The 14,441-nt window shown below is 37.8% G+C and overlaps 1 long non-coding RNA gene across 1 annotated transcript in view; it reads left to right on the forward strand.

Annotated features, from left to right (window-relative positions):
• Positions 1 to 14,441, forward strand: part of LOC121664298 — a 274,117-nt gene that overhangs the window by 207,967 nt on the left and 51,709 nt on the right. Inside the window, exons 5-6 of the long non-coding RNA XR_006015946.1 lie at positions 1,295 to 1,373; positions 2,289 to 2,359. This is a non-coding gene — a long non-coding RNA (uncharacterized LOC121664298). The remainder of the gene's footprint in view (positions 1 to 1,294; positions 1,374 to 2,288; positions 2,360 to 14,441) is intronic.

The raw sequence follows: 14,441 nt of genomic DNA on the forward strand, positions 1-14,441 counted from the left end.
TGCAGCTGCGTGCAGATTTCTTAAGAAACTACAACTGACAATTGAAGAGGAAACCTAAAACAAGATTACAAAAATTAATCAGTTGGCACAGAACGGCTGACATTAATGTGTGTACTTCTTTGTTTTGAAACTAGACTGTGGAGGAGTTTTCTTATACGGAAAATTTCATCTACTTGTACTTGTCTCCTCACATAGTCAAATATTTTGTGAGACAGATCAAAAACCCTCTTTGACAAGCTTATTCCCACGCTTCTCATTTTTAACCTGTTTTTTTCTTTTTTTTTTTTTATTGGGTTTCTCCTCTTTTCCTGGAGACTTGTTCAGATAAAGAAAACTTTGCTTGAAACCTATATTTCAGTAGCTCTATATCTCTTGGGCAATCAGTATTTAAATGAAATGTGGAAATGGAATTTTAAAAATGTTAAGGGATGGAGTAAAGTAAGTTCCACTAGCCTGTTAGAGGAGTTTGGGAGCATGGAAAGAGAGTTGAGGCTGGCATTGGGCAAGGCAGTCAGGAGAAGGAGGTTCTTTGATGAGCTATTGATGTATAAACTCTGAGCTCTACCCTGAAATGCTATCAGGGATTTCTCTCATACTCCAGGTTCTATTTTTTTTACTTTACATAGAATGCAATATTTCTTGGAAAAACCTTTGGTCACAGTACAAAACATGTGAAGTGACTGGGTGTGTGTAAATCTCCTTTCACAAGAGAATAAAGAAAAATTATAGTAAAGTTTGAATAAAGTTTGAATGGGTAGGCTTTCTCAGTTAAGCACCAGGCTACATGGAGAGCTGTGCAAGGGGCTAATATGCTGTCTGCTTTATGAAGTGCTGTGATAATTGGCAATGGTTACATAGAAAGAGTGCAGGGAGTTGCAAGACTGCATTAATTAATATGCACTGTGAGCAGCACCCGTCACTCAGGGTTGAATATTTATGAAATTTTCTTTGCATGTATTTTTTTTTTCCCTATCCACCTTTGCATTTACAGAATTTCTTTTATCTAGTGATCTCAAGGAACTTCTTTTGAAGCCTTTTCTCATGCTGATTAGTTTCTTACAAGTGGTACACTTGCAGATGGCAGGTGGGGCATCACCAGGTGAATACTGGTGCCCACAGAGCAGCCCACAGAATTCAAAGTAACCTGCAGTGTAAGTGCAATCAGTGTGATTTCACTGATCAAGAAACAGACTCCAAACAATTGATTGTCTCATTCTTCAGAAGGGATGTCTTCCAAAAAATGTAGGAGTTTGTAGAATAACCCTAGTTTCTTCTCTCCTGTTTCGTTTTCCAGTCCGAGACCTCAAATTCACTGAAAAGCTTGCAAACATCGGAACTGTTTGCCCAGGAAAGTGAAGTCACCATCCCTGGAGGTATTTAAAACACATGTGGATGTGGCATTTAGGGACATGGTTTAGTGGTGGACTTGGCAGTGCTGGGGTAATGGTTGGACTTGATAATCTTAGAGGTCTTATCCAAACTAAACTATTCTGTGATTCTAATTCAGCTTTTGTCACTTCTCTTACACTGACACAGAAGTTATGCACCCCTATTTGTGAACATATTGACAAAAAATGTTATTTTACAGTTGGGTTTTAATTGTCCTTCTTGGTTGCCAAAGGTGCTTAAATTAATTAGAATAAACTGAGTTCATGAGCTTTGTTTGATTAATTCTGTAAAGCCAAGTATGATGCATCTTTATTTTATGCATCTGCACCATGTAAATGGCCATTTTGTGAGAAGTAAATCTGTATGGGACATGTATAAACTCCTTTTTTGGATGAGTCTTATCAGTAATTTCATGGCCCCATTTTGAAAATAAACACCTGGATTACCATGAGTACTTATTATAAACTGTAGCTATTTGAGACACAAAACTATTTATATCATAACCAGAGGCTGCTGTGGTTTTTAAACAAAGCTCCCATTGATTTCTGTGGAGTTCCAAATTTTAAAATGTCATTTTTCTGCCCTATCATGTTTATTTATTGTCTTTAGGAACTCAGAAGTATGTAACCAAGTGATTCAAAGTCAAATCAGATAAATATTCACAGGAAATGTGTCTAAATCTTAAAGAATTTCTTTTAAAACTTACTTTGTATATTTGAGTTTCAAAGTACTAAATATGATAAAAAAGCGAATTAAAATATTTTTATAGGTATTTTTTGAATTGATTCTGTAATTCCTTTGAGGCTAGGCATGACTGAATATAAAGTTCTGACAGACGGTACACTCTTCCTTGCTGATCCAATATCCAACTCTCTGCCTAACCGGCCTTTTATTCCCAGGGACAGATAATGAAAAGGGACAATAATGTAGATGGGAATGGCTGAAGTGAGCCACGCGTCATAGTGATGAGGTATGCCTTTTCCTCCAGCGACTTTTTTCTCTAAGGGGCAAAATAATCTGGTGATTACACAAAAATGTCTTGTTTGACATAGGGTTGTTTTAAGCTCTTCTGATCATGCTAATCTTTTCTTTTTCTTTTCCTTTTTTTTTTTTTTTTTTTTTTACTTTTTACCTATGTATGCAGCAGTGTGGACCTGTGTTTTCCCCCCAGAGTTACTCTCATTTGCTTTTAACATACGGAAATCTGGGTTTCTTTAAGGAGAAGTCTGTGCTGATAGAATCTCAGGATGGCATAAATCTGTCAGTTGTATCAGCTCCTCTTTCTATAGTACAGTGTGCATAGAGCAAATGCAGAAGTAGTACAGTTCTCCTCAAAGCCTGAAAAAAATATTTCTAGGATCTTTGATTTCTGTAGTTCTCCCATCTAATATCTCCTTCAAAGTTTTGATTATTACACTGTGATAGGCTGCTTAGAAAAACCCAAGACAGGTAAGATAGATCTAATTTCTAACCCTGACATGTCTGCCACCCATTCATTACTCTCTTTTACAGTTCTTGCTATGCCCTGTGAAAGCAAATGTGTCATTTACATCTGCAATTTCTATCAGAGGGGGGAAATAGTTGTATATTAACATCAGAGCCTTTAAAAAGTTGAGTAAATTGTGTACAGCTCAGAATCTCCTCACTTCAGGTGAATAATCAGCCTGGCAAGACAGGATCGTTCTACCCATTTTCTAGCGAGCGCAGGCAAGTGGGGTCTGCTCCTTGTGCTGTTGTTTGTTTTAAACACATTATTTCATAACCATTGTGTGAAAAGGCATCGTTTGCCTCTTCAGCCAACTTAGGGAATGTTTGAAATCAAGCAGCTTTTTTTTTATAATGTAAAAACTGTGTGTCCCTGCACTTTTGCACCACTCCTGTTCTCCACAGTGACTCTCAGTGGGTAACTTACAAATGTACAAGAATGTTCAGAGCACATTTTGAAGAAAGAAGAGAATGAGAGAGGGGGGGAGAGAGAGAGAAAAAAAAGAGAAGAGAAAGAACGACTCATCTAAAGTTACACCATCATCTTTAACAGCTGTGCACATATTAAAGGAAGTAATGGGGGAGTGAAGGTACTGCATATTTCAAAGCTGAACTGTTGCAGTAACAATAAGAAAGGGGGGATGTTGTACAGAGTTAGCCAAGTGTTTGAAGTACATTACCGTAAGCCAAAGCAATGAAGTGGACAAGATTTCTAGCATGCTGCAGTGGTGCCTCTGCGTACTTAATAACAGATGTTTGGTCTCTCTAGGCAGATAATTGTCCTGCTGTAAGGTTGGCTTGACCTGTGTGAGTAATACTGTGTACAGCACTGAAGCAGTAACAAATGATCATAGCTTTTCTCGTTTTACTGGTAGAATGCTTAGCCACGCTTCCTTTTAAGCACATAATTACTCCAAAGCAACTGGAGCCCATACATCCTCCTTGCCTAATGGCTCTGAAGCCATTTTGCTATAATTTATGGGGACAGGGTTCAAAGTTTTAATAATATTTGGATAATATCATTGCCAAAATGTCTTTGAGCTGTGATGAATAGAATGAGAGTGGGCACATTTTGATTCCGTGCATGACAGTGCGAGTGTTAACAGCACCATACTTTGTTCAACCTTTATGGAAACATTCACGAGCCAATTTGCTCATGAATTGTAGATATGAGCATGAAGAATTATAAACAGCAGTGGAAAACATACAGGGTTGCTTGTTCATAAGGCACTGTCCTGTTAGTGGCTCTTCTTTATGCAGATAAATGAATTGCAGGGAATACAAAAATGGTTTAAATAAACCCTTAGCAGATAATGTATTAGCACATCAACATAAAATACACATGCACTGTGGCATGCTTTTGGATATTTATGTTTATACTCTCTGCTCAAGTGGCTCACTGATTTTTTGGCTTCCTATCATTCACCTAATAATTTCAGCATCCTAACTGCACCTCTGGGTATGTTTATCTGACAATCCAAGCTGTTCTTTGCTTTATGTGGCTTGCTGAAATTGGCTTACCAATTTGCTCTGCAAGTTGCTCCAGTGCATGATAGGTTAATGATGTTAATCAAAGCTAAATAAGAGTACAGACATGATCCTTTCATTGGAGTCACAGCCCAGACTAGACCAGAAGGTGCAAGCAAGGCTACTGGGTAGGTGGCATAAGACCACAAAAATAACACCAAAGTAGTGTGTCCTTAAAGCTAATGTACACTTAGAGCTTCATTCAGAGCCTACTGAAGTCTGTAGGAGCCTCTACTGATTTCAGCAAGATTTAGACCAGCTGAATAAAATTCTTCATCCTTTGGCTAAGAATATTTTTTCCTAGTTTGCTTGATAGACTATGAAACTTATTGTAAACAAACTGTGGCTAAATTCTGTAGATAATTAATCTACAGTCATTAGTCGGAAGTTAAGGATTTTTTAATCAAATAGCACAAGTATTTTTCCTTACACAAATGACATAAAAATGCTGACTTGTCCAGGCATGACAGCTGATCTCAATGATAAACGAAAAAAAACCCAAACAAATATGAACAAGGCTTGCTTTAAATGTTCCCAACGATGATGGTAGCTAGAAACAATTTGATAAATACTCTCTGTTTAATTCCATTGAATGATATTCGAGCAGTGCTTCATTTGATCAAAGGGGTGTTTGATTACAGAAATAATCAGCTGACACAGTCTCAATTCACTCTGGCCACTAAGTGTGCATGTAGATGGCTAGATGTGACATATGTGAGGGTTGGCAATTATTTCTGAAAAACTGCTAGGATGGCCTTAATTACAATGGTCTGATTTTGTATTTGATAGCCTTACTTGAAAATTTTAATGCTTATTATGAAATTTTAATGTTAATTTCTTGAAGAGTGTTTTAAATATTAGCCTTAATTGGCTTGTGTAAATAGGGATTTTTTTCCTCAGTGGGTTGAACAGAGTTCACCAACTAAAGTTATTTCTTCTGGTTATGCTGAGGTCTGATGACACCATGAACCTCCATATTTGCTAAAAAAAAAAGAGATCTAATATTTGTGGGATTTAATTAATTTTTCATTTTTCAGAGAATATCATGTACTCATATAAAAATGGGGTTGGTAACTCCTATGGTTATCTTAAAATAATACCTGGACTATTTTATTTCTGTATTAAGCTGTTAACTAAGTCTTTAAAAACAGGTATATTTCAATATTGGCTTATCACTAGAAGATGAAATATATACTTTATTCTTCCTCCTCCTTATTCTTTTTCTCCTTAAACTACAAAGCGAGTCTGGAAACCTTCAGCCTTAGAAGTTAAAAATACAACTTCTCTGTATTTTTCTTAATTGTTTTCTGGAAAATCTATGATCTCTAAGGATGAATTGAGAGACAGGAGTGATAAAGGCAGAAATAGTTTTACATTTTGAACAATTCCAACAAGGGGCTGAATATTCAACAACTGATAGGCCAAATAACAAGTTGTTAACTTCACAATGCACAGTCACGGAGTACATATGTGTCACTTTGAGCAAAGATTGAAAAGACGTTAGAATTAGAGATTTAACAGCCAGTTTTGATTAAATCAAAACAATCAGAGTAGTTACATTTGCAACAGAATTAGGTTTAAAAAATCCAGACTCAAATACCTTGCCAGACCTCACATTTCAATCTCATTCAAGGATAAATTTTTCAGGTGATACCTCTGAAAAATATATGTTGCAGAATACTTGAGGACTCTTCTGGCAAACAACAATGTATGTTTGATTATTTTGCCTCCTGTCTATGACATAGAACAGTCAATAGAGTCAGAGAAATGCTGCTGTTTGCTTTGTTGTAGAGAGAATTCCATCATATTTAAGTGAGGTAATAGGAAGTCCTGATTTTTTTGGTTATGTTTGATGGTTACACTCAATGGATTAAAAAAGGAACACAGATAAAGCCATATTGTCCATTTCTATGAATTGAAAATATTTGCATTGAAATCTGTAGAAACCAGCTCCAGAAGTGTCTCTTTTTCTCATTTCATTAATTCACATACAGTTTGTCAGTACTTCTTTTGATCAAAAATGTCCACTCCTCATGTGCACCACAAAACATGGGGGTCTGTCCCAGGACAGAGTATGGCAAATAGAGGACATGGCAGTGTAGGAGCCTGAAAGCCTCAAAAATTGCTTTATGCCACAGGAAGAGAATGGGTTTATGCACAAATAATTGTGTCATTTCTATCAATAGTTGGAGAATGGTATTTCCAATTTATTTGCATCCCTGGACCAATTGCATTATTGCTCTGTGGAGAACTGCTGATATCTGTTTCCAAATTACATCTTGTGAATGTCCCAGAGATGCACTTTAATATCATCACATCAAGAGAAATTAACTCCTACATAGGTATGACACCAACCCTTTATCCTTCAATCTGTGTTGTTCTAACCAGGAAAGGTGCACTCCACACCCCACAGAGGGATCTCTTGCCACATACATCAAATAAAAAGCCTGAGAGAACTCCCCAGAGTGCAGAAGATGTGTCCATAAGACTCCTCAAAAGGTGTAACTACTAATTTAGCTCAGGAGCTCCATAACTCAGTAGATTGTGGACCAAATAATCCCAGCCCACCTTCCCAGAAGACAAGTGCAGATCCCCCAGAGTTTAGGGAAAGCTAATGAAGAATGCTTGGCAAACTCTCGGGAGCTCTGTGGATGTGACAGTTTTAGATTCACATTCAAAGTCTATTCAGAACCCCCATGCCCAAGAAAATTTGGGTTGAAATCTTATGAAACTGGTCATTCTTATGAAATGTCTGAAACCTGCTATTTTTTATGATAGAAAATGCATTCTAAAATACAGCCATGATTCTCAGTGATTTCCCTCATTGGGGATCCCAGCATCCCCAGTGTTGCCTGAAAGTTCTACACAGTCAGACTTCTCTCCATGCTTATTTATGAAATGGCAATCTAATTCGGCTGGCATGAACACACTGGAGATTATCCCAAAACTGTGCACAAAAAATCAAGGTGGTTTGTTTTTTTTATTATTATTATTTCTCATGTATCTTTTTTCATCTTCCCATTAGGCTTCACTTCTAGCCCTAAAAATTCGTGCTGTAAGTTGATGGCAAAAAGAAAACTTCAGAGATTTACACTGTTTCGTGCTAAAAGATGTTGAACATTTGGAAAGACTACAAAGTATTTACATTTAACCTTCGTTAAAATTAGACTGTTTTGCCTACTTATAAATAGTACACCTCTCCAGGTATGCTTCTAATTCCTGCTTATCACCTCGTTGTGCAGCAGAATTTGCAGTGACCTGCTTCCTCTAATTGAATGGGAGCTCTGTTCGATCGCCCTGTCCTTTAATTTAGCTCTCCCACCTAGAACAATGGGTGATTAACACAAGTCAAAACAAGAGCATAAAGGAAAAAGGCAGCACAACCCGCCTTGGTGCAGCTGCTCGACTCCAATGTTTGCCTGCTGTGTAGCAGCATGTTACGGTCACTGCCAAGCCTTGATCTTCTCTCTCTGTGTCAGTACTCCAAGGATCCATCCTTTAAGCAGCACAGATCACACAATCATACATTGTTGGAGAACTTCAGTGTCACTTCTAAGCAATACAGATTCTGCAACTTGAAACAAAAGTGAATTAAACAGAAATACACGAACGATGTTTTAAATATCATTTTGGTTTTAGTTTTTTATTCAGGTTGCTGCTTCTGTTGCCACCAACGCTCATTTTTTTCCCTGTAAGTTATTGAAATGCTTCCCTGCCTATTTGTCAGATATTTCCGTTTTAAGGTTTTAAGGTTTTGGGTTTTTTCTTTTCCATCTTGGTCCTTATGCCAGCATAATATCTCATCAAACTACCCTACTCAGATCAGAATATGTTTGAAATCTCATTTTAAGAGGTTTGCACCTTGATGCTGGAAACTATCCTTTAACTGCATAAAATTCCCAGAAAGTTGCTTTGATGCAGTTCATTTTGGTGCTGACCCAAAGTAATATAATAGCAATTAAATGAAACACAATGATTTAAATTACTTTGAATCAAGCTCAGGAAAGTGCATATAAAGTATTTGCATTGATAGTGACCTTTCTAAAAACAAATGGAAAAAAAAATATTTCAGAGGGATTAAGCCATTAAGCTGTGCAGAATTTACTTTAAAAAGCTTATAAAGCTTATAAAATATAATTAAGAACAAGAACATTTAAGTTGATACAAACTACAAAAGGCTGTAAGCAGCTGTCTGGGTGCCTGTGCAGATATCTGCATCGACAGTAAGGTGCAGCCTGTCCCACAAACTTTACAACCCCAATCATGCAAAGATTTAAGTACTAACTGTATTGCACTTCTGAATAACAAAGATATTAAATCTATCAGCAAGGACAGTCTGCTGCTTTTAAAGTATGCTGGATAAATGTCATGGTTTTCTTTCCAGTCTCTGAGAGAGCACATAGTGCTGTTACTCGGGCCCAGACCAAACACCACTAAGGGTAGTAAATGTCTTTTCCTTGCATTAATAATCTTTGCACCAAACCCTTGATTTTTCCTTCAAAACCTGACAGGCAATTTCATATACACATAATATGACTCCCTAAAAAAAACCCCAAAACTCTTTCATCTCTGTAGATAAATCACCAGGTTTGTGAAAGGACAGGGTTAGTTGATAGTCCCTACTTGAAATGAGACTCTGCATACCTGCTATGATTCAGTGTTTAGAAAACAAACAGATAGGGTTAGATCCAAACAAAGGATTCATTTTAATAGTAAACATATTTAAGAGGGTGCCTGCCTAAATGTGGATTGTTTAGGGGATGGATTACCATTTTGCATACATTTTAGAGCTCTGAGAGAAGCCATTAAGGGATTAACACCTCCGATTTATGAAAATGCAAGGATGATAAAGAAACAATAGGGGTGACAACATTGTGTAAACGACATTGATTCATTTCAGAACAGGGCTGTTAACTGCTGGAAATGAAGAAATAAATGGAACAATGGATAGATGCTTTTACCAGCTTGTCATTAATTAGCAGTGAGCACAATTCTTTTATTGTCCTTTTTGAAAAATACAAAATTGGTAGGAAAATACAAGCACTGAGCAAATAGATTACTCTATGTCACTAGGCTGACATCTGCATTTTCTTTCTTCTCTAATATATTTTGGTTTTCAAATGATATCGAACTTTTAGCCTGGCAGCAAGCCCAAATTTTGCTTCCTTTGAAATTCCTAAAAAGATGTGTTTTCATCCTTGAAACCTTCCTGCTTTGTAAAAGCATAATAAAAGCCATGATTTAAGAAAGGGTTAATAAATGTTAGTGAATCCCCCGTAACACAGCTTGGAAGCACAAACAACAGTTCAATGCACTCTTCTGCTGACCTATTGCATCCGATCAACTGCAGTTTTATTTCTAGCAATGCCAGCAGGTGGGAACTGACAACATGTTTCTTTGGAATCGTAAAGAAAGATCGTCTCAGATGGAGAATTAGCTGGAAGTAAGCGAGGTTGTTTGGCACAGATCTAAGCAGGGACAATGCTTGATTATGGCTATCACTCTCCAGCTGCTGTCAGAATGTTAAGTTTGCTTTCTTGAGGCCTGACATCTAACACATTTCTTTTTCTAATTAGTATCTGGTACTGTAAGATGCTGATATTTTACTGCATGTCAGATGCGCAGGGCTGAAATACATCACTATACTCAGGCAGGTGTGGGTGCTAGGAATTAGTTTTTTACCTCTCATAATGAATTCAAGGCGTCTCTCCACTTTAAAAAAAGCAATGTGGATGGAGAAGTTAGTGTGGATAAACCTCCAGTACTGCTGCCCCAGAAGGATGCAGACTTGAAGCAGACAAATCAAACATCAGTGAGGCAAAGTACCCTGAGCACTGCCTGCATTTTCATCAGCATATCCAGGCAATATTCTGTTCTTGAATTCTTCCTCACCCCGGCAGCAGGGCAAGGTGCTTCCCAGCTGCAGATGGAAGGGTGCAGGGTATTTACACCATGCTAAAGGAGCAGCAGCCCTGACCACACATTGAGGTAAATCAATTAAGCTCGGCACTGTTAAAGATTTGCCATTTTGCCCCCTCTATAATGGCATTGTAGGTAAGGAGGGGTCAGGGCTTTCACCTGCATTGAGTCTCACACACAGCCTGGCAAGAGCAGTGCAGGAGCTGATGTGTGGATGAAGCTGTGACTGGAAACATTAAGATCATAGGTACAAACCCAGCCAATGCTCAGCAGAAGCCTGCTCCCACTTCTTCACTGCAAAACTCTGGGATGATTTGCTGTAAGGCTAAGAGTGTGTGTGTGTTTGGGTTTTTTTTGGGGGAGAGGATGTTAAGTATCATTTTTCAGGCTGACACCACAAGCACTAGCTCATAAAGCACTTCAGCATCCTGAGGTAAAGCTGAGAGTGGCTTCTTACCCAAGGTGAAGGCAGTAGTTTCTCACCTTAAATGCACATAACAGGTTTCATCAGAAACTGATTTCTTGCAGGAGAGGGCTCTTCAGCCAGCAACAAGTCAGTCTGAATCTTTGGATTTTGTTGCACGAAAAAAAAAAAGGGATTGTTATTCAGAAGAGGAGAGACAATTTTTTTTGCTAAAGTGATACCATTTGTTAGATATTGGCTGGGCAAGTCATAAAAAATATTTAGGAAAAAAATTGCCAATTCCTCTTTTGTTCAAAAGTTTCTTGCAGCTTTGTGCTTTTAAGATTGAGTCTACCCAAATTTCAATTACTTTCTCCCAAAGAAAACAGATATAATTATTTTGTAAAACTCTCAACCTTAGCAATAGAGGTCCTGGTGTTCCAAAGGTGTTTACAGTAATTTGGGGTACTTGCAGTATTCCAATCAAACTGTTAATCACCTACCCCATGCAAATGGTCAGGCTGCACCTTGCTCCAAGCTCTCCACAGTGCTTGATCTCTGACGTGTTGCTTATGCTTTGTAGAGCAAATAAAATGTTTGATGCAGCTTTCATGAATGAAATTTTGTACCCCAAATAGTTTCTTTGAAGACAGTCTTGCAAAATACAAGTCTTTTGCTGTTTGGGAAAAAACAGCCCAAACTCTTTTCACCATCGAAGGTAAAGGAGCCCTTTATTTGTTGCACTTATAATTTACATATCTACAATTATTTTATTATATATGTCTAACTTCCTTTCTTTGTTTGACAGGAAAGGCATCCCTTTTACAAATGAACTCAACTCCCTCTGCTCCTAGCTAATCTATGTCTCCAACAAGGTTTAATTTCTGGTACAGGTTGACAAAGAAATGGGACATAAGGCTATAGAGCTGTAAAAAGAGGTGTTTAGCAAGGTTTCCTCCTACCTATAGCAGAGGTTCTTCATCATGTGTGAAAGTCATTGAGGCTCTGTGAGGGTTTCTAGAATTATCTGTACAGAACAAAACAATTGTAAAGGTCTTATTGTGGTGGAGCACTGAAGCACATGATTTACTCTCAGGCTGCAAGCAGTCCCATTGATTTCAGAAACTAGTGACATGCAGAAGGTTAAACATGTGCTTCGCTGGGTTGGGGCCAAACCTGGTATCATTCTTCTGAATAATTTACAAAAACTTCTCCTGTTATTAAAAAAAAAAAAAAAAAAGGCAAAACCAACAGCAACAAACTGTTATAAAGATATGTTGTATTTTGAGTCAGGACATAAAAGAACCACCTCTGGCTCAAAAATAAGCTAGTTATTTTTGCAGACACAGTAGGATTTTTTGGCTCTGTTGCTGCTGTAAGCACAGCAGGGCCCCTGTGCACCATCCCTTGCACGGCCAGACAAGTACTGTGGTTATATTAACTTTACTTCATAAGTCGCCTCTTCAGTGGGATTTACCCTTCAAAGGGCACTTGTAGAAAAATCTCCAAGCGCATGGAGCTGCACTGTCAAATACAGGATGGAGATTCAAAGACATCACAATTGACCTTGGATTCTGAGCAGGTGCAATTGAACATCTTCCATAAGATTCATGTTAAACTCAGGTTTGAGGAATATATTATTTCCGAGCTGTTTATTCTCTGCTACATTCTCAGAGGAAAATTGTTTCATGCCAGTGGAATAATAAGACATGTATTTAATGTGTGGAACTCTGAAGTTTTCTACAGCATAAAAATTCTAGTTCTGTGTGAGTTATAGAACTTATAATAACTGGAACGAAACCACCAAACTTCTTAAAGTGTAAAGTTTAATCCATAAAAGGGAAAATTAAGTAAGATAATGAGCTGTCTTTGTTTACCCCTTTAATTTCTGTTTCAGTGTAATCTTTTAACTTGAATATAACTCAAGAGCACTAATAGTCTTTATAGTTAATTCACCATCTTTAATTTCTTTTGTATTGATTTTGGTGAGATTTCGGTCTCCCATACTGACTCACTCCTAATTTCGATGAGGACCTGAAAGGAAAAGTGTAATATATAAAGGTCAAGTGACATTCTCATTCTGTACTTCATTGCTGTGCATTCATCAGTTCTATGTCAGCAATACTTGGGCAGTATGAGACTCTTGTTCTGAGAAACCAAATAGTGCAACTTCACTGATTTCTCCCAGTGTTCTCTTCCCTTTACTGAGAAATTAATGTTATGTAACTACCTAAATACATTAACCATGGCTGGTTTGGCCAGGATTTTGGACTATTTGCCACTTCTCTTCTGTAATAAGAACAAACCTCTTGTTTACTGTGACATTGGGGAGGTACTTCAGGCTGTGAAAAATGTTTGAGAGGTCTGTCCCAAAATAAAGGGATGGTTGGTGGAGTGATGCAGTCACTCCCTCCGCTGTTTTTCTTACTAATACAGTGCAAGTGGATTAAAACCATTTGTAAATGAAGTTACTAAAGAGTAGCTCTTCTGAAACAACTGCTTTCAGGAGTAATGTCCATGCTGTCACACATGGGCTGAGAAGACCTGCTCATTTCTGGTGAGAACCACATGTGTCTGAGCTTGTCAAGGGCTCGTTTCCAGAACATGAAAGTTCTGGGTGAATGCCAGAACACCGCCAATTTTGGAAAAGCCTCTCTTCTACTTGCTTTGATTTTCTCATTGGATAACAGAACTTCCAATGTCGTATCCAGTTAATATAGGGATGGAGAAAAACATAAGGGGAGAAAAAACATTCAAAAGTCCCTGTTGAATTTTTCATGATGGAAAAGGGAAAAAAAATCCATGTCTGACATTTTCCAATCTATGAAATAAAGGAAAAGAGCTCTGAAAGTTTTGGACATATTTACATTCACACACTTAGAGTTTTATTCATGTCCTCATAAATAAGTTATCTTTAACTGCAACCAAAAAAGGATCTTGTACAGTTTAGTACCCCTTTCTGGTTGACATTGATTTAAAACACTCCATAAGGGGCACAGTACTGCAGGATCAATTAAAAGTAAATGCAGTCATGAAAGTTACATGAAGTACTGTGTGTCTGAGCCTTGCAGACACTGTTCATACAGCAACTTGCCACCTTAGCTAGACAGAAAAACAGATGTAGTTATAGATGGAGTTTATTTCATATTAATCAGTGGCCTTGTGACAGGAAAGCAAAAATCCCTGACCAAATGTCTTGGGGTGATATTTGTCAATCTGAGACACCAAACCAAGTCTTCACAGATAAAAATCTTATGCTTTTTAAGAGGATTTTAACTTTGTTTGTTGAAACATTCAGTCATCTCTTTCAGAACAGCCCCCAAACAGGTAGGCTTGCTGTCAGGTCTCACCAAGGCAAGTTCCTAAAACATTACTGTTAATCACTACATTTGTGCTCAGAAAATCAACAGAAACAAAACAAAATCCAAACTCACACTAACGTGTTCGGCACTACTAGTTCCAATTTCTTTTGCTTATGACCTTAAATATAAAAAGAGATGAGTGTAAATTAGACCATGTGTTAGATGGGAAGCATTCCATGATCTTCTGTGGGGAAAAGCATTCGTGATGAGTTTTCTCTTGCCCTTGCATGAAAAGCCAGCTTTGGTGAGCTCGGGGGCTGCACTAATTTGTCATTCCAATGCTCAAAGGTAGCAAGTAGGAAACAGGGGCTGTTTCCATTCTAGCCCAGCTGACCACAGGAAACTCCCATGGCATA

Source organism: Corvus kubaryi, unplaced genomic scaffold, assembly GCF_017639235.1.
Source record: "Corvus kubaryi isolate FWS band 111438036 unplaced genomic scaffold, C.kubaryi_AGA036_p1.0 37300, whole genome shotgun sequence".
Taxonomy (NCBI): Eukaryota; Metazoa; Chordata; class Aves; order Passeriformes; family Corvidae; genus Corvus; species Corvus kubaryi.